General features: G+C 34.1%; 1 long non-coding RNA gene across 1 annotated transcript in view; it reads left to right on the forward strand.

Annotated features, from left to right (window-relative positions):
* Positions 1 to 15,739, forward strand: part of LOC140697678 (uncharacterized) — a 55,058-nt gene extending 39,319 nt beyond the window's left edge. The window contains exon 4 of the long non-coding RNA XR_012074884.1: positions 15,560 to 15,739. This is a non-coding gene — a long non-coding RNA (uncharacterized lncRNA). The remainder of the gene's footprint in view (positions 1 to 15,559) is intronic.
* The last annotated feature ends 3,221 nt before the right edge of the window (positions 15,740 to 18,960 follow it).

The raw sequence follows: 18,960 nt of genomic DNA on the forward strand, positions 1-18,960 counted from the left end.
ATGAGCTTGTTTTCTATGCATAGACACTCTTACTAGTCTGCCTGGGCTGCCATCACAGAATACCACAGACTGGGTGGCTTAAACGATAAAAATTTACTTTTCACAGTTCTGTAAGCTGGAACTCCAAAATCACGCCGCCAGCAGGGTTGGTTTCTGGTGAGATCTCTCTTCCTGGTTTCTCATTGTTTCCTCATGTGGTCTTTTCTCAATAAGTACACATTTCTGATCTCTTCTTACAGTGATACCTGTTCTATTGGATTAGGGCTCCATCCTTATGAACTAATTTAACCTTACTTCCTTAAAGCTCTGTCTCCAAATACAGTCAGATTGGGGATTAGGGTTTAAACATATAAATTTTGAAGGGATGCAATTCAGTCTATAAGACATTTCTCTTCAAAAATGTAGAAAATCCGAAGCACACAGTAGTCACTGGACTATAGCAATTTTAAAATCCAGCGAGGACCATGTTCACACTTCCCTGATGAGGTTTTATCTGTGTTTTCTCAGAGTTCTGCACGTCTCCTGACTCTGTCCCCTGGACTCATGCTTCCACATTCTGTATAAGCCCTTCTTTTCTATACACAGTGGCCCAGTCTGCAAGTAAGCAGCTTTCTAAGCTTGCTTACTGTTTGTAAAAGGCTTCTTTTCACTGAATACTCATTAACCCTTTCACTTCAAACTGATACAGTTTCTTTACAATGTTATGAACTTGCTATGAATCAACTGATAATCTGTTCTGTTAAAAATAATTCTACTCTGTTAGAAACAAAAAACATGTCAATAGCTTTAGCCATAATGTCCACCTAAAAAAAAAATTCTTAAATCCAGGTTTATCTATAACCATGACTTGAGCTGACCAAAACACAGTCGATTGAACTGGAGGTATTTCAACCAATCTAAGAGAAATCAGTCTACAGAATGACAGAATCTGTATAGGTTGTTTTGAATACATGTGAATTATGAAAAAAAAAAAAAGACACAGCTCTAGTCAGTTAATCATAGATGCTAAATCTAAAAGACCATCCCTAAGTACAGCACAGTAAACCAAAGTCACATGCATGTCAAATTAGTGGAGAGTAGACACCTCAAGCAAAAAGTTTAAAATCTTTATAATCCTACTGCAGAAAGGAGAATGGAATAGAGGACACACAGGCAAAGGAAATAAATGGATCCAGCAGACATCTGAATTTTCTAATTCCCATTAGTGCAGGCTGTATTGCTGCATCTGGAGTCCATGACATTCTCAGGCCGACCAAATTACCTATCCTTTTGTTTCTTCAGTTTGAATAATTTTTATATCCTATTTAATCTGAATACTCTCTAGTGAGAAAAAAAATTCCTGAACAGGATAGTAGCTTCTGAGTATTCTCAAAATTCATTCAACATAGTTGGTTATAATGTTAACTTTAAAGCTGGGTTAAGGAAACTGTATAATACATTATATGAGTAGAAATCTGACTAAAAATAATTTTGTAAACTTTTAGTGAACAGAACAAAATTTTATAATCAGCAAATTATTAGTATTCCCAAAATTAATTTCAGAAGACAAATAATACATAAAGGTGAAAATAAAACATTCTCTAAAAAAGCGACATTAAAAGTTGAGTATTCATATATTTGTGATTCTATTTTTAAGGCTAATTCTTCTGATAAATTTATAATGACTCAATCTTGTTTTGATTTACATTCACTGTACATATTTTAAAATATTTTATTAAAAACATAAAAAACTCAAAAAAAATTATAAATTATTTCAAAATGAAATGTATGGATGTAAATTTAATTCCAATTTTTAGAGTTGTTTTAAGGTTATCTAAAATGCCAGGCCTGTTAGTTCAGTTGAAAACTAAATGCAGATATTAATAACTTTGTCATTCTTATTTGAGTAATCAAAATAATGCAAATAAAGGTCTGTTTTTCTCACATGACAAGAATCAGCCAACCAATACTACGGATAAGACTGTTAAAACTCATTTAATTGGCAAACCAAGTAATCATTTCTCCAAGATATCTTAACCAACAGACCTTAAGTATTATTGAAACTAAAACAAATTATAATCAATCATCAAACTAGGTGACAATATTTATATCAAATTTGCTAATTTTCTCACTGTGAGTAATTTCTTTCAACCAAAAAAGTCACATATGCAACACAGCACAGAGAAAGCAGAGCAATGGATTTTGAGGAAAAATAAAAAATGGATCTAGCATTCCAAAAGTGAAGTAACACATTTTCGGGACTCAAACTCATATCCTTTAAGTAAGAGAAGAACAAACTTTAATCAATGTGCAGGAGATCTACACATTCAAAATTATCATATTTCTAATCCTGCTTGCTCAATCAACTTTGCTGATATGGAATTAGATTTCAATTAGCCCCTCATTAACAACAATAAGTAACAATGATATTTTAGCATTCTTTGGTTTCTTTTTATATTCATTTTTTCCAGCTTTACTGAGATATAATTGACATATCACATTGTATAATTACAACACGTTGAGTTGTTACAGTTACGTATTGCAAAATAATTTCTACCATATTGTTAGCTAACACCTCCATCACATCACATAATTACCACTACTTTGTGGTGAGGACATTTAAGCCCTATTCCATCTTCTGGCTTGGTGATACTCTATCCCTAAAATGTACCTACCTAATAGTCTGATTGTTGTAGGTATGACTATTTCCAGCTGCCTGTATTTCATGTTAACTTAAGACTAATTTAAATAATGAGATCCCACTGTAATATGCACTGCACTATACATGCTAACATATATCATTGTTCTATAATATAGAAATAATGTGGGCTTCTAAGACATTTTGGTTAAACTTTACTAAAGAGCCATCATTGAAGTAAATTTTTGAAGTGAATTGCTAAGAATAATATAAAATAATATGAATAATATGAAAATGAAATTCGTATATAGATAATAATGTATAGAAAATGGACAGAAGCTTGTATTTTTCCTTCATTTTTATTAAATATATGAAGCACAGCTATATATCTGAAGCTTTACTTAAAATTGAATACATATTTTCATGTTATTCTTATATTTCAGTGTACATTGAGGAATTGTTTTGAGTATGGCTTAAGATAATTTTATACAGCAGAAGTACACAGTCTGCCAAAAAAAGAAAGGTACCTTTAGATAACACAGGTAAATTGATGCATTACAAAAATTCTGCACATCATTTATACGTGTCCAAATGTAATAGCATAAAATGCATCATCATAAATCATTTCCCTTTCATTATTTAAAGTATACTAAGGCCATCTCCAAAGTTAAGAAAATATTTGCCATTTTATTTATTATGGAATGGGAAACAAAACTAGTAATCTCTTTTAGGACTGTAAGCACATTTTCCCTTTCAGTTTTGTTTCTCCCCCTCTCTTTTATGGTATTTTGATGCTGATTTTACCAAGGAAACAAAGCTGATGATAATGTGAAACATAAATTTCCTGAGCTAAATGGAGTCCATTAAGTGAAACACTGAATGCAAAGCTGTTAGGTAAGGAATGGCAGGTTACCATAAATTAAGCAATAGCCATGCAGGGGAGTATGACAGTAGAATTTTAAAAATCTCACTAGCTCATTTATCAATAACTAAGAATATATTCTGTTTACAAAGACAGAATGCTAAAGAATGTGAAAAATGAACTTTATAAAGTTCCTTTCTATTTTTGACAATACATAAGAATATATTCTAATCAGATGGCTGTTAAGTCTATACTGCCTGCTGACATTTGACTTTACAATGGCCAGGAGATATGGAATCCTTTTATTTATTTTACAGGAATTTATAATTTTGAAGGGCTTGAGCTATTGTGAAACACAAATGAAGGGAAAGTTTGTGTGTACTAACATGGAAAAGAAGAGTCTGATTCTCAAATATTGGATGATAAAAAGGGATTCCGATAGATAATAGATAAGGTAGCTAAAGAGATGCATAACCAGTTCATACTTTCTTTTATACCAAATATTATATTTTTAGTCTAAAAAATGTGTATTGAAAATATGAAGGGAGTGACAACATACATTTAAAGATCTCATATTCCTGAGTTACAGTAGAAAGAAAATCCTTCTACCCTAATTGTTGATGTTGGTGATGAACTTCTCTAAGAAATGCATTTGGCTTCTCCAAACAGTAATGATCTCCAAAAAAGGGAAAGAAATTATAGGACTGGGAAATGGGCTTAATAAAAATACAGTGCAAAAGCTTTTTTTCATAATCTCTACTAGAGCTCATTACTAGCACTTCCTCCTGCTTGAAGGGTTATAAATTTCAAAATAACCATAGCTGTTTTTTGTTTTTTTTTTCCTTACTTGACAATTGTGGTTGAAAGCATTGTACTGGCATGCTAACCCTATTTTGCTCAACAGTTTTGGCACATGACATCCATCAATGAGCATGAGTTCATAGGTAGAGAAATATTTTATGAAGAGAAAGATTCATCATAGTTTTTAAATCACAAAAATATAGAATATGATTAAAATTAGTAGTTAAAGTTGTTTCATATCATTGGCAGATGTTATATGGACTGTAAACTCATTGATGGATCTCTGGTTAGGTGATAAATAGCTTGGACTATACTTTAACTTCCTATCCATCAGAATCTTTTGTTTCTGCTAAATCTAAAAATATCAATAGCTGTAAGTCATTAGGATTAAGTATTTTGTAATTTGATTTGAAAGTTTTTGGTATTTCACAATGAACTCATATAAATGGGAGTCTCACTGAAATATCTATTGTTTGGAAAAGAGATGTGCATATATCACAACAAAATCTAGATAGTCAACTGTTGTAACTTAGCAGAAAATGCCAAAGTCTGAATCACAGATTTAAAATGATTAATGGTATGTATCATCTTAATTGATCCCCTTCTCGCAAAAGAAACAAATCTTGCAAGGGTTAAGCACAGGTCTTCAGTGTGGTAGGTGAAGGAAATAGGGGAAATGATTTAAAAAAAAGTTCAGGTAGCCAGTAAGAGGAGAGTTGTTGAGCCAACTATTACAGTGAGTAACTGAAGATTAAACTCCTAGAGAAAATCTTAGAAATGGTATAAATACACACTTCAAAATTATCCCGGGGCAAGGGAGCTGCAATAATTGTAGTTTTATATCCATCAGTAATTCATAGATTAAGGGCTGCCTCCAAAGGGACATTAAATCTTAGCCAATTCTAACCAGATATGCTCACAGGCAAAGCATATGCTAACAGCCCAAGGGTGACAATGACAATGATGTCTATGTTGATCACCAGAAATCAGGCTGAGGGATGCTGAAATGGTAAGTGGATATGAGAGCCCACTGGCTGAGCACTGAAAGTGTCTGCTACATTTACATCTACATATCTCTTTACCGTCAGAATTCATATTCCACATCAACATGATGGTATGCTTATTATAAGCACTTACTTAGTTCTTATCTACAGATTCATTATTACTATTTTCATTAATTTTATACTTCAGTTATTCAGTTTGGAGACACTGGTCAATATCTGTAGAGATAAATTATGCAAAGCAATATGGACACCTAAGTCCATGGATATTATATGAGAATACATTAATAAAACACTGCATTCTATTAACTAAATATTACTTGAATAAACTGATATAACATATTTAGTATGTTTACAAAGCATCTAAATTCTTGTTCTGCTGTTACTAAATCCAAACTCATTCCGCTTGCTGCACAACAGGCCAGTAAATCAGGAGACAAGGTGTTGGGGCAAGAAGTAGAGACTTTTATTTGTAAAGTCAGCAGACCAAGAAGATGGCAGAGTAATGTCCTGGAGAACCATCTTCCCCAAGTCAGAATCCAGGCACCTTTTATACTACAAAGGGAAGGGGGATATGCTTGGTTGTTGCAACCTTCTTGGTGTAGGAATTCTTTGGTCTAGGAATCCTTTGTTCTTGCAGCTGTCCACCTGGGTCAGATCATGGTGTCCCTGTAAACCTCCAACAAAACAAACCTTATTTTATATTCTGCAACTTATCTTGATATGAATGGAAGAGTGTTAAGATCCCTAAAGGTCAGAGCCTTGAGAATGGGCTATCCTGTATATTTGAGGCTATAGGCAACAGTCTTTACAAAAGGTGCAGAATCAGCAAGACTAAGCCTAGGAAACAGAGCACAGGGTTAAAGTCAAAGAAACAGATCTAATATGGAGTCAGATTTGTCCTTTTCTATTACACTACTAGGTGAAAGGTATATGAGAGTACTGTATTATTTAAACTTTTCTGGAAGTTTAAATTTAAGTAGTTAAAATAGTTAAATTTTTTTCTGGAAGTTTAAATAGTTAATTTTTTTGTAATTTCAAAAACATGGTTTTGACAAGTGGGGAAATAAAAGCGTGAAAAATAAAATGGAGAACATAGTTTTGACAAATTGAACAATAAAAGTGAAAAATATGTGAATACTAAATATTTAATAATAATAATCATATATTTCATATCTGCCACATAAATATGTCATTGCTTAATCCCCTTTCACCTTAAAACTGTATGACATTTGATAGACTTTCAAGATACAACAGTTTTTCATAAGCTTTGTTGTGAAAAACAGTCCCCAGAAAGTATAGTATGCAAGCCAGGATATGGTGCATCTCTAAGGTAAAATTGTAGCACAGGAAATTACACGTCTGTGTTTGCTACTTTCTCAGAACTCAAAACAAAAAAAAATCTTGTTGAACCAAAGATCAGCTATAGACTGCTTACAACAGCTATTATTAATTACTTTCTTCCCTGAGGACTAAAAAGGAGATGTGATAATTAAATGACAAATGTCATATATCAGGCAAAAGGAATAATATCCTCATAGTACTGCTTGTTCACAAATAGAAATGAATCTGTTGTTCAGAGGAAATTACAAAATCGTATTTGTGTAGAGGTAGACCCTGTGAGGCTGGAAGATCCTCCTTTGGTCTGTCATTGTCCCTAGGTCTGATTCTTTATTGATTACAGGATGCCAAGGCCCAAGCCTCCCCTTCACTACCTGCCTGTCACAGAGCATTCAGTGGAACAAACTGATACGTTCTCGGGGTTCCTACCAAATATAAGGCCTAGAGGTGTCTCAATTAAAAATCTCTTTCTCACTGTGTACCCTTGTATATACGAGAATGGCTAAAACTTAATAATCACACACAAAGAACTAAAATAACACCACATTAACTTTAAAAACAAATAACAAAGATCCCTCATGACATTAAAATCATCTTTAAGTAATTTCTCTGGAATATTTTCACCATAGGATAAAGACATCATACAGATACGAGAATAAAATCTTATGGCAGGTGACTTATACATTGCTTGAAAACATAAGGACACATATGCTTAAATCTATTTATGTCATTTACAGTATAATAAACTAAAAAGCAAGACCCCAGCATTTCCCTATTTGATATAGGTATGTCAATGTGTTTATACACTGAATTATACTATAAAGCTCCTGCAAGCAGTAAATCTCTTTGACTAGTGCTCTTATTTTTTTTCTGTCACAATACATTTTTTAAATAAGGCATTATGTTTATAGTAGCTGAATATATGAGTCAATAAATAGCTCTTGAAGGTGATGGAATGCGAGAGCAAAGCAGAGATGTTTGCTAACCACCAAGCCATCTGTTTGTAGTACATATCAGTATGATGGACATTATTCCCACTAATCTAAATTTCCACACACTAAAGGAAACAACAATTTAATGTAGTCTCTTCCAAAGTTGTCCTTTTTTGAATCAGCTTGCTTATCTGTCTGTGAATAAAATAAGTAAAACAAATTATAGCAAAACTCATTACAAAACTATTTCCTATTTCAAATCTGTAAATTAGAGAACAGGTCCTTTATATTATATTTAATGTTAAGACAGTTTCCCTTATTTTAATAAATGTACCTATTACAGCATTTGCTATTACATGAGTGCACAGCCTATCCTTTTGATTTTTATTGCCACATTTGATTTCTATTGACAAATTTCACCTGTGAACATTTTAGCAAAAAGTCATGCTTTAAGACAGGTTAATATTTATTTTTATAAGTCGTCAAATGCATAGAAACCACCAGGAGAGAAACCAAAAGGAGTTGTTTTTAGCTTACTGTGGGATCTAATTAGTAAATACAAAGTAAATAATGTTTTAATTGCATTAACCCTCATTGTTTATTTTAAATTTTGTGGGAAATTAAAAAAATTTTAATCCCAGTTATGTGTCAAAAAATCATATGTAAATAGGCATATAAATTTGTAAAGCTATTTTACAGGTTAAGCATGGTCAAAACTTACTGTTGCAGTAACATTACATATAATTTTAGAGAATATGCAGCCAATACTAAAACAGCCTTGAAAATAAGCTGGATCGAAGGAAGAACAACATGCATTCTTGTGGATAGTGAACTTCAGACAAAGGACGTCTAGAACATTGTAATGCAACATATCAAATGCAGGTAAAAGTAAAAAATCCAAAGAAATGCAGTTTTATTTCCTAGAAAGTCCATTTTTTTCTTGTGTAAGCGTAGTAAGGAAGAACAAATCTGACTCCTATATTACATCTGTTCCTTTGGCTCTAACCCTGTGCTGTTTCTTGTGCTTAGTCATGCTGGTTTTGCACCTTTTGTAAAAGAATGTTGCCTGTGGCCTCAAATATATAGTATAGTCTATTCTCAGAGCTCTGATCTTTAAGGGTAAAACACTTTCCCATTGATATAAAGATAAAAAGTTGCAGAATATAAATTAACACTTGTCTTTTTGGAAGTTTACAGGGACACCATGACCTTACCTACATAGACAGCTGAAAAAAAAAAAAAAAGTCTGACACCAAGAAGCTTGCAACAACCAACCAAATCCCACCCCTCTCCCCCTTCTTAGTATAAAAGGAGCTTAAACTCTGACTTGGGGAAAATGGTTCTCCAGGACATCAGTCTGCCATCTTCTCAGTCATCTGGCCTTGCAAATAGTCTTTATTCCTTGCCCCAACACCTCATCTCCCAGTTTACTGTCCTGTCTTCCAGTGAGCAGAACAAGTTTGGACTCAGTAACATAGGCATGTAGCATTATACACGAAGAGATTAAATGCAAATCAAAATCAAAGTTATAAAAGTAGTAGTAGCAGAACTCAACAACAGTATCAGAATAGCTTATAGCAATATTGTTAGTAAGCAGTGCCCATAATCTCTTGGAAGACCTTGTCATTAATTAATGTGGAAAACAATCTTATTTGTTCTTCCATTTCACAGGCAAGAAAACTTAAGGTACGGAGATGTTGAATTCCTTTCCCAGAATAAGGAGATGTAAATCTTTAGGGTATGGAAATATTTCAAATTGGAACAGCTATGCTATATTTACCCCAAGTATGAGTTCTGTACTTGTGTTTAAATAAATTTGGAATTCCATAGTTAAAATGGAAACATTTGCACTTTAATGGCAGTAACTCATCTAACTGATCATTCTTTCCACTGGCATACTGCCTTGCTTATAGGGGAACGGAGATGTTACCCCTCAAAGAGGAAAATACCCCAGTTCTTATCATACTCGAAACGTAAGTTTACAGTCGGGAGACAGTGTGTTGTGTAGTGAAAGATTTTTAAGTATTTATTTAGAAAAGGAAAGGTATACCTCCAGGGAGAGGTGGGCTGATCCAAGGGAGGCAAAGCAGCCGTTTTTGTCTCCTATTTCCCTTATACCATTCATTGCTTAAAGATCTTCTGATTGCTTGACAGCTCTTATCCCTGGAATGCTTAGTAATGTTTGGCCCCTTTTGTGCATGTGCTTACCCATGGTGAACACAGAAAAACCCATGGGGGGTGGGCAGGGAGCCTTAAACACAATGTTACTTACAATACAATGAACATTGGTTGTGTCCCATTAAGTCCTTTCTGCTGCCTCGCCGTCATGGCTGTTAGGTTTTAACCAGTTTCTTGCTGGCACTCTTTCAGAAGTAAATTTCCTTTATGCTGGAGGCGGGCATAACACCATCTTCCGGAGCATCCTCCCTCTCCACCTGTCTACCCGGTGCCCCCACTTATCTAACTACCTAACAGATATAGCTCTTAATAATTGATTGACTGTTCTTACACCCCCAAATTAAAATGTCTAACACTCTAAACTCTAAAACATAAAGAGAACACTCAGTGTTTCCTATCAGGGTGTGACACCCTGTAACACTTTGATGCAGCATTTCAACCTAAAATTATAGCAGTATATGAGAGAGTAAACACACATTCACATAGGCACATACATCTGACTGAAGAGAATTTAAATAAAAATATTCAATCCCATAGGAAAGGTACTAGTATTAGACATCACAATATGTTGATCTACAATTAATAGTCAATGTAATTTTTGTAGTGTTCAATCAGTCATTGCTATTTGGGATACTGTATTCTCCATCTTTATGTCTTATCATTTTTCAAAAAGAAATATAATTTAATGTTCATAGTATTAGCAAAAAAGATTTTTTATCCTCCTGCAGTACTCTTTATACATGGGTAATTATATTTTCGTTTTCTAAACTTAATACAAAGTGTTTTCTTTTTTCTTTCTTTTTTTTTTTTTCTATTATAGAGCCACAACTCTCACTGACAGGAATAACATTCAGAGTAGGAGTCTGTAAGGATTCAAGCAACTCTAGCTACTTGTGTTTTGACATTTATCTACTAGTAGGTGGTCTGTTCCTCGGGTTTTTATTGTTTTTTTTTTTAAACAAAACTTCTGGAGCGGAAAGTTATTTCATACTAGATTACAATATGATGGGTCATGTTAAAAAAAAGCTATCTGAAGCATGTATAGCTACAGACATTAAAGGGCAACTTCATCAATTAGATTCTCAAGCTTCTTGCAGAAAATCAGTTACGTTTAAACTATTTTTTTCTTAAAGTACTAATCTGGTTCAGAGACATCAATATATCGTCTATGTTTTTACTGCTACTTTTGGGGAACTGTTTTTAAACAAAATTTTATTTAAAGCTAAAGGGAAATGAAGAGATGTAGAATTTTCTCAGGTTAATACTATTAAGTGGTATTAAGTAAGAAGGTTGTGAACTATTTTATAATATTGTTCTGCATTACAGGTGCAATATAAAATTTGTTTCTCATGTATTACATTGCATTTCATATATCACTGATGTAAGGAAAATGCAAAAATTCAAATAACTGGGCCACTTGTTAATCATGTTCAAATAAGTCCTTTTAGTTATACAAGTCTCTGCATGTTTATCTGAAAAATAAGGGTGTCAGTAACTATCCTGTCTCCATTACAGAGTATTTTAAACTTTAAATAAACACATAAGCATAGAAAAACTTTGTAAAATTTCAACCATTTTATTAATGTAAGGAATTTATTTATTATAATTAAGAATTGATTAGGTGACACATTTCACAAGGCCCTATTTGTTGCTTATTATTGCTCAGCACTCACTGCATTAAGTACCACATCTAGGTTCAGGGACAGACTTTGGAATCAGACTGACCTTAGTTCAGTTCTGTATGTGGCCAGCTGAGTCATTTTCAGCATTTATATCATCTCTTAAAGCCAGAATTAATTTATTTACAAAATAAAGATAATAGTGTTACTTACTTTATAAGTTTGTAAATAAAAGTGATTGTTGTCAGTTTATATTGTTAGGTCTATGTTTTACAACCTGAAATCTGAAATTATAAGCCCTTTCTTACGGATAAGGAATTAAGTTCAAAAAATAATTTGGCTGAGGTTGCATAGCGATAAAGTGGAAGAGATAAAACTAAATCGCAGATGTGTCAGACACCAAAGCCCCAGTGCAATTCATTAGATCTGGCTGTGGAAACCCTTCTATAAACAAAAATTATGGAGGATAAACATATTTGGAATACATTTTAAGGTGGAACAGCTCTGGTTGAAGGTGGTGCTTCTAAATTTTATTGAATCTGAATAACTTCTGGTGGTCAAGACCCAGGATAAAATGATATATATTATCAATATTATAAAGCAATATAAATACCATGATCCTTATCACAAGTTTGTCAGCGTTATAAATAACGCTTCAGTAAATTCATTTACCAAAGTAGAGTCAGTGAACAGGTAAGAAGAAACGCAAATGGTAAGGACTGAAGGATAGAGGGAGACTGAGGAAATGAAGACAATGAGCACAGACCTCATTTGGTGAGAATTTGGCTGTCGCAGGAAGGAGTGAGAGCTTGAAGGAGAAATAAAGGGTTTTTCTTTTCTTTTTGCCTTAATGGAGTACATTGGAGCCTGTTTATTTCAAGGCAAATAATCAAACATGGGTGATAAAGTAGCTTCCCCAGAAGAGCTACCAAAGGGAATAATGAATTTCTAATACACTAATATTGTATAGTACAATTAATATTCAGTTTTAAAAATTTTAATAGCTACCAAAGGGAATTATGAAGGTGCTGACTAGTGACCTTCAAGAAAATTGCCAAAAAGTGTTGTTGAACTGGCAGCTGATACTGGGACCCTTGAATTTCAAATGACTCTAGTTCTTATTTATGATTTTTCTTCACCAGCACTTAGAAGTATGGGTATAGAAACAGAGGCTATAATTATGGGATTAATTTATTATTGGCATTTTGTTGCAAGGGTCTAGGAATGGAGCAGTTGAACATACAGGAAAGAGTACATTTAAACACTAAAGATTCTTAAGGAAGGAAGAGAAATGAGCAAAGGACTAATTTGGAGAACAGATTAAATAACAGAATAGTAATAATGATATGAATAGTACGATTAATGTGAATAGCTAAGAATTATTTAGTGATCACTGTGTGCCAGGAACTGTTCTTATTGAATCCTTATAACAAATATAAAAAGCTGGTGTCATTATTAATTCATTTTAGCAGTGGAATAACTGAAGCACAAAGGATTAAGTAAGTAGCCCAAGACAACTCAAAGAGCAAATAGTTAAAACAAGCTAAAGAGACTGAATGTCAAAATGTCTTTGAAACTACGGTGAACCAGGAGTCAATGAGTAAGAGGATGAAAAGATATGATGCTAATTGTCAGGTTTAATATTAGACTCTAAGATTTCAAAAGTAAAGCTTTTCTGCTAACACTAAGATGCACATGTAGCCAAGTGCTTGTGTTGGTAAAATGGAAAGTGTTAATATATTAGAGGCTTAATAATTACTATTTTGAGTCCTAAAACTAAAAAACAATTTACAGTAACTGCCAGGAAGAAGACCGGTTTTTTAAGTCTATCTCTTTTTTTATCTCTCAGTTTAAACCAGACATCTGAGAGTTTTTTCCTACATTTGTTTCATTTTCTAATGGCTTTCTTTACAACAAATTTTATGAGGAGAACATTACCTGCATTCTGTCCTCACGGTCAGGAACGTGTGGGGCACTCATATTCAGGTCTAATAAGGTAACAAAGTTAACACCGAGAATGTCAAGACATTATGATAGGTGGAAGAAGGTTCATTTATATGAGCATTAAGTTCCTTGAAATTTATGTGTAGATATATACACATATATTAAAGTCCTCAAAATGCAGGGCAATAATCTGGAGGTAGATGACAGTAACCAAGTAAATAAGTGATTAGTAAATAAGACAGCAAAGGGATAGACGCAGTAGTGAGGTAAACTGAGAACAACTTATTCACATGCAGGCTTCTATGACATGGGCACACTGAACAGCCCCAAGGAAGCAATGCCCACACAGAGAAGCCAGACTGTGGTCAAGGCAAAGTAGTGAAAATATTCTTCAAAAAAATGAAAATATGAGCTAATGCTGTTTAATAATTAGATGTGATGTCTTCATAGTACCCAGTGAAAGTCAGGATGGCTTTAAAGAATGTGAAATTGAGCTCATTAAAAAGACACAACCAGATAATCTCATCCATACATAGAGACATGGTGATCTGTGTAGTTATACCTTTTTCTCCAAAAGTGTTTCTTGTCTAGTAAATGAGAAAGAGGATACGGGGAAAAAAGGACTTCATTTTTTTGGAGGTGACATGACAGGAATGAAATATAAATTTAACCAGTCCAATGTTAATTTTTTCTTAATGGTAGAATGTTCTTTTACATTGGAATCATTGAATATAGGGTCATGCCTGATTATTCCAAGCACTCTCATGCCCACAAGAATGCTGGAAATGAAGTCAGAACACCAGTTTCTAGGAGATACTAACCACCACTATTGCACAATAGGTTTCAAAGATACCAAACACTGGAACAAAAGGGACTGATCTGTGCACTAGAACATTTTCCATGTACTCTTAAAAATACATGGCATTTTTAAGAGTACATGGAAGGGATGACCAAATCTGTACTTTATCATTGTGAGGATAAATTTAATGATCTATCCTGCAAATTTTTAGCCTGTGATTTGTATAAATGACAAAGTACAAGTTGTTTGTTAAACAAAAATCAACAACAGTGTTCTTACTTACTATTATGTGTTTAACACTTGAGTTATCCAGACACAGGTTTCCTTTAGTTCAATGTTTCCTTTCAATAAACAAGACTTATCATCTCATTGATATTTTCAAGGGTCATAATTAAGAATTAGATTTAGATACATGATAAGCAAATCCTTGGACACCTGAATCTGATCCTGATTGTAAAGGTTTGGAGAAATTACAGAGCAAAGAGTCACTACTGATTAAGTCTGAATGGTATTTATATGACTTATTGGTTATATGTAATCATTGGCTCCTGAACTTCCTTAAGCTATGCAGACAACAGTAATACCTATTTCATAGTAGGTATTATAATAAAATGATAAATATGAAATGTTTAACAGCATCTGGTACCTAGAAGGCCACAAAAATGCCATTTGATAATATTATTAATGCTATTATTCTAATTTACTATAGATACGCTCACAAACACCAGAAGAATAATGCGAGCCATGTGACAAGACTCCTTGTGAACTCAATTTGACTTCAGATTTTGTTAGGTGGATGTGAATCCCCTGGCAAGACAGTCTATGGTTGTAAGAATTCACCAGCTCAGAAAGTTGGATAAGGCCAGTATTTCAGAACAATGAAAGAAAATACTGTGAGCTGTTTGAATATATCATATTCTATCATGGTAGCTTTTTTTCTCCGTTAAACATGCTGTACAGGACTCTGACTACATTATCTGAAAAATAATCCTTGTTACTAAAAAATACAATGAAAATTGATCTTCTGTTTGTTCTTACAGTATATTACAATACAATAATGAAAAGTTAGAGTAAATTTCAATAAAGGCAAAATTAGGCCTAGAGAAAAGATTTTTCATGGTAGGTAATAGAATCATCATTATCAGAGGTTATAAAGTCAAACATAATATGGATTCAAAAGCAGCTGCTTAATTAATTGCTCTACACAAGCCATGTAATTGCAAACTAAGGCAATTTTATAAAGGGTGAAATTTTTAAAACTGAATATTAATTGTACTATACAATATTAGCATATTAGAAATTCCAGATAAAATCATTTATGTTGACTAATGATGAGAGAAATGTGAAAACATTTATATAGGCTATTTTAATGAGTCAAGTTCTCCTTATGTGATTCTTAGAGGACGTTAGAAATACTCCTTTGGAGAAAAAGCTAGTCACTGTTTCTTTTATTATTCTCTCCCAGTTCTCCCTTCATTAACATATGTAGCAGATTATAGAACAGAATGACTGCTGAAGCTTCTACCAAATATGAAGAGCAAAAGAGATTTGGAGAAGAGATTTGCCAAGAAGGTACTGGGTGAATGCAAGCTGTATAGAACCAGAATATTGGTTTTAGGTAATCCCCTTTCACCAAGTCCTTCAACAATATAGACGATAGATAGATAGATAGATGGATGACTGATGGAAAGATGACAGCTGGCTAGCTAGATAAGACAGAAATACATAGATATATATTTTTAAAATACTATTACTATGTCAATTTTTTTTCTAATAATCAGTGATACAGTTGCAAACAAGACGGCACTCCTACTCATGAAGCTTCCTTTCTAGTATGAATGACAGAAAAATAAATCAATGCATAACATAATACAATATCAAGGAATGATTTTAGAATCTGATCATTCCTGGTCTTTCACAGAGACAGACATGTAAATACAACTTTCACCTAAAGATGGAGTGTTCGTCACATATGACACTAAGGTTCAGAAAATCATAGAACAATATCACATAACAGGCGCCTTAGATATAGACATCACAGGATAGGCATAGTCAGTTACTGCTTTATAGTTAGGCATTCAGTTTGTATAGAAGCCTTCAGCAAACCAAGAGCTGTTTCTCAAAAGAAAAGGTCATTTGCCGACATAATATATAATTGTGTGTCCTAAAGCCTACACGTTCCTCTTGTCTTTCCCCTAGCATAATGTACCATAGGTTTCGTAGAGCTTCTTAACTTGAAAATTAGATATATACTTAGTTTAAAGGGTCAAAAGACAGGGATTCTTGCTATGCAGTCTAACAGATTGTAAAACCCTCTTTACCAAGGACCTAACTGGAAACAGACTTCGAAGTCACTTAGTTAAAAAGGTCCCAAATATGTTATAGTTTGCATTCAAAACGCATAGAAAATCCACCAGAAGGCATGCCTCTCTCTGAGTGGTAGTGGATACAAGGAATAACGACTTGTCTTTTACATGATTTTTTTTATCAAAGCATATAAAGAGCTCAAGATTTGCTCCTAGATATCTGTCAGTACATTTCTAAAGTCCCTCAGATCTGAATCAGTCACATTTATCAATATATCTCAGGGCACTTTGCTTTTAGTAGGGTAAAATAATCAGCTTATCTGTGGATTAAACCAAAGTATGAAATCAGAGGAGTTAGTAAACCTCTTAAACAAGGGAGAGAAAGTACACTTGCTGTCTGGCCCAGGGCAGGCCAATGTGTATTTCTGCTAGTCTGTATTTTTTTTTGTTTATAATAAAGAAGCAAACATTTCCCAGATAAACAGCTGTCTATCTGGTGGCCTATGCTGTCCATCAGCTATAATAAAGAGACCTCATGTAGAAGAGCAGTGCAAACCAACTAAACATGAAGCCCATACTGGGAGTAAGACAAGCTTTTCCTAGAACTTCTATCTCCAGGATCGAGTTTGAGCACCAGGATTAAGACACTGCTTCCCCAGACACCTCTGCCTCTATTAATACTTGTCTAGGGAGAGTGACAGAAGTCATCTCTTCAATGTACAGACCAGCCTTGCCACCACAAACTGCCTTGAATCAATTAAGATTAAATCTATTTATGTTAGTCATCACAGGAAGGCTCAGAATTCAGGTCATCTCTCTTGTTCTGCACACTGATGTACATATGGCCCTTTATTGAGCCATTCATCCCCAATTCCTGAAACCCTTCAACCCCTCTTTAATTTCTGAAACACTTCAGGTAGAATCCTATTAAGCTCCATTATTTTACCCTCTCCCAACTCCTAAAACACTAAAAATTATACATCATCATCAAACTGTTTTAAAAATCTCTAAAACTTCTTGCTCTGAAGGAAACCTAATTCTTCCCTGAGGACTCTGATTTCTCTGTACGAGTGGCTGTGTATTTCTCAGGCCTCCAAAGCTCTGCCAGTATGGTAGGTGTCCTCCTTAATTCTCAATGCTGCATTCATACAATTCTCCCTCCTTTATCCTGAAATCCCTCATTTAGAATCTCATGTCATCAAATTGGATCATCAAATATACTTGATTATTATTGTCATACATATATTCCCTAAGATGTTCGTCCTGATTTCTCAATGATTTCATATCCTTCTCACCAACTCTATATTCCACATGATTCATGCTTAAATTCTTTGTTATTTCAAAATACACCCATATGGTCCTTCCATTCACCTTGGCCTCTCAGGCTCCTAAGCTTCTTTTCTCCACTGATTTGGTCTTTGTAAGTCAAATACTCATTTCCATATAAATATTTAGATCATGCCATCATCAAGAACTGAAAACACTCCATAATCTCATTTCCAAGTATTCAAAACTCTGAGTACCAATCTCTTGACACTGAGATGACCTCCAATCCACAGATTGTTTTTTTTCACCATCTCTCTTCTATTTAATAGTCTTTATTCCTGTTCTTACCAAGCTTAAATTATGGGCTGAAATATGTCCCACTAAAATCCATATGCTGAAGTCCTAACTTTCAGCACCCCAGAATGTGACTGTATTTGAAGACAGGGCCTTTTAAGAGATAATTAAGATTAAATGAGTTCATACATAAGGTCCTTAATCCAGTTTCACTGTTGTCCTTATGAGGAAATTCCAGTGTACACAGACCACCAGGGGTGTGTATGCATAGAGGAAAGACCCCATGAGGACATAGCAAAAAGGTGGCCATCTGCAAGTCAAGGAGAGAGGCCTCAAGGAGAATCCAAATTTACCAACACCTTGATCTTGAATTTCAAGCCTCCAGAACTATGAGAAAATAAATTTCTATTGTTTAAGCTATATGGTCTGTGGTACTGTTTTATGGCAGCCCCAGCAAACTAATACAGATCTTGGTACTGGGAAGTGGGGAACTACAGTAACAAATGCCTAAAAATGTGGAAGTCACTCTGGAGCTGGGTAAGAGGCAGACTTTGTAAGACCTCTTACAGAACTGAAGAGTTTTGAGAGTTGCATGTTAGAAAAAGTCTAGATTGCTTTGAAGAGACTATTAGTAGCAATATGGAAATTAAAGATGATTCTGGTTAAACCTCAGACAGAAGTGCAGAACATGTTATTGGAAACCCATGGAAAGGCAATCCTTGTCACAAAGTGGCAAAGAACTTGGTCAAATTTTGAGAGAGGCCTTGAGAGAGAGAAGACCTGACGACACCTTGACCTTGGGCTTCTGGCATCCAGAAACCGTGAAAAAATAAACTTCCATTGTTTAAGCCACTCAGTCTGTGCTATGTGGTTTTGGCAGCCCTAGTAAGCTAATAAACACAGTAATTCATTAAAATGACTCATACGCTTTCTTCTTTTCCCTCTCACATTTTATCATTTGCTTGCAAAACCACAACCTTAGTTAAATCCAACGTCTATC

This window comes from Vicugna pacos, chromosome 8, assembly GCF_048564905.1.
Source record: "Vicugna pacos chromosome 8, VicPac4, whole genome shotgun sequence".
Taxonomy (NCBI): Eukaryota; Metazoa; Chordata; class Mammalia; order Artiodactyla; family Camelidae; genus Vicugna; species Vicugna pacos.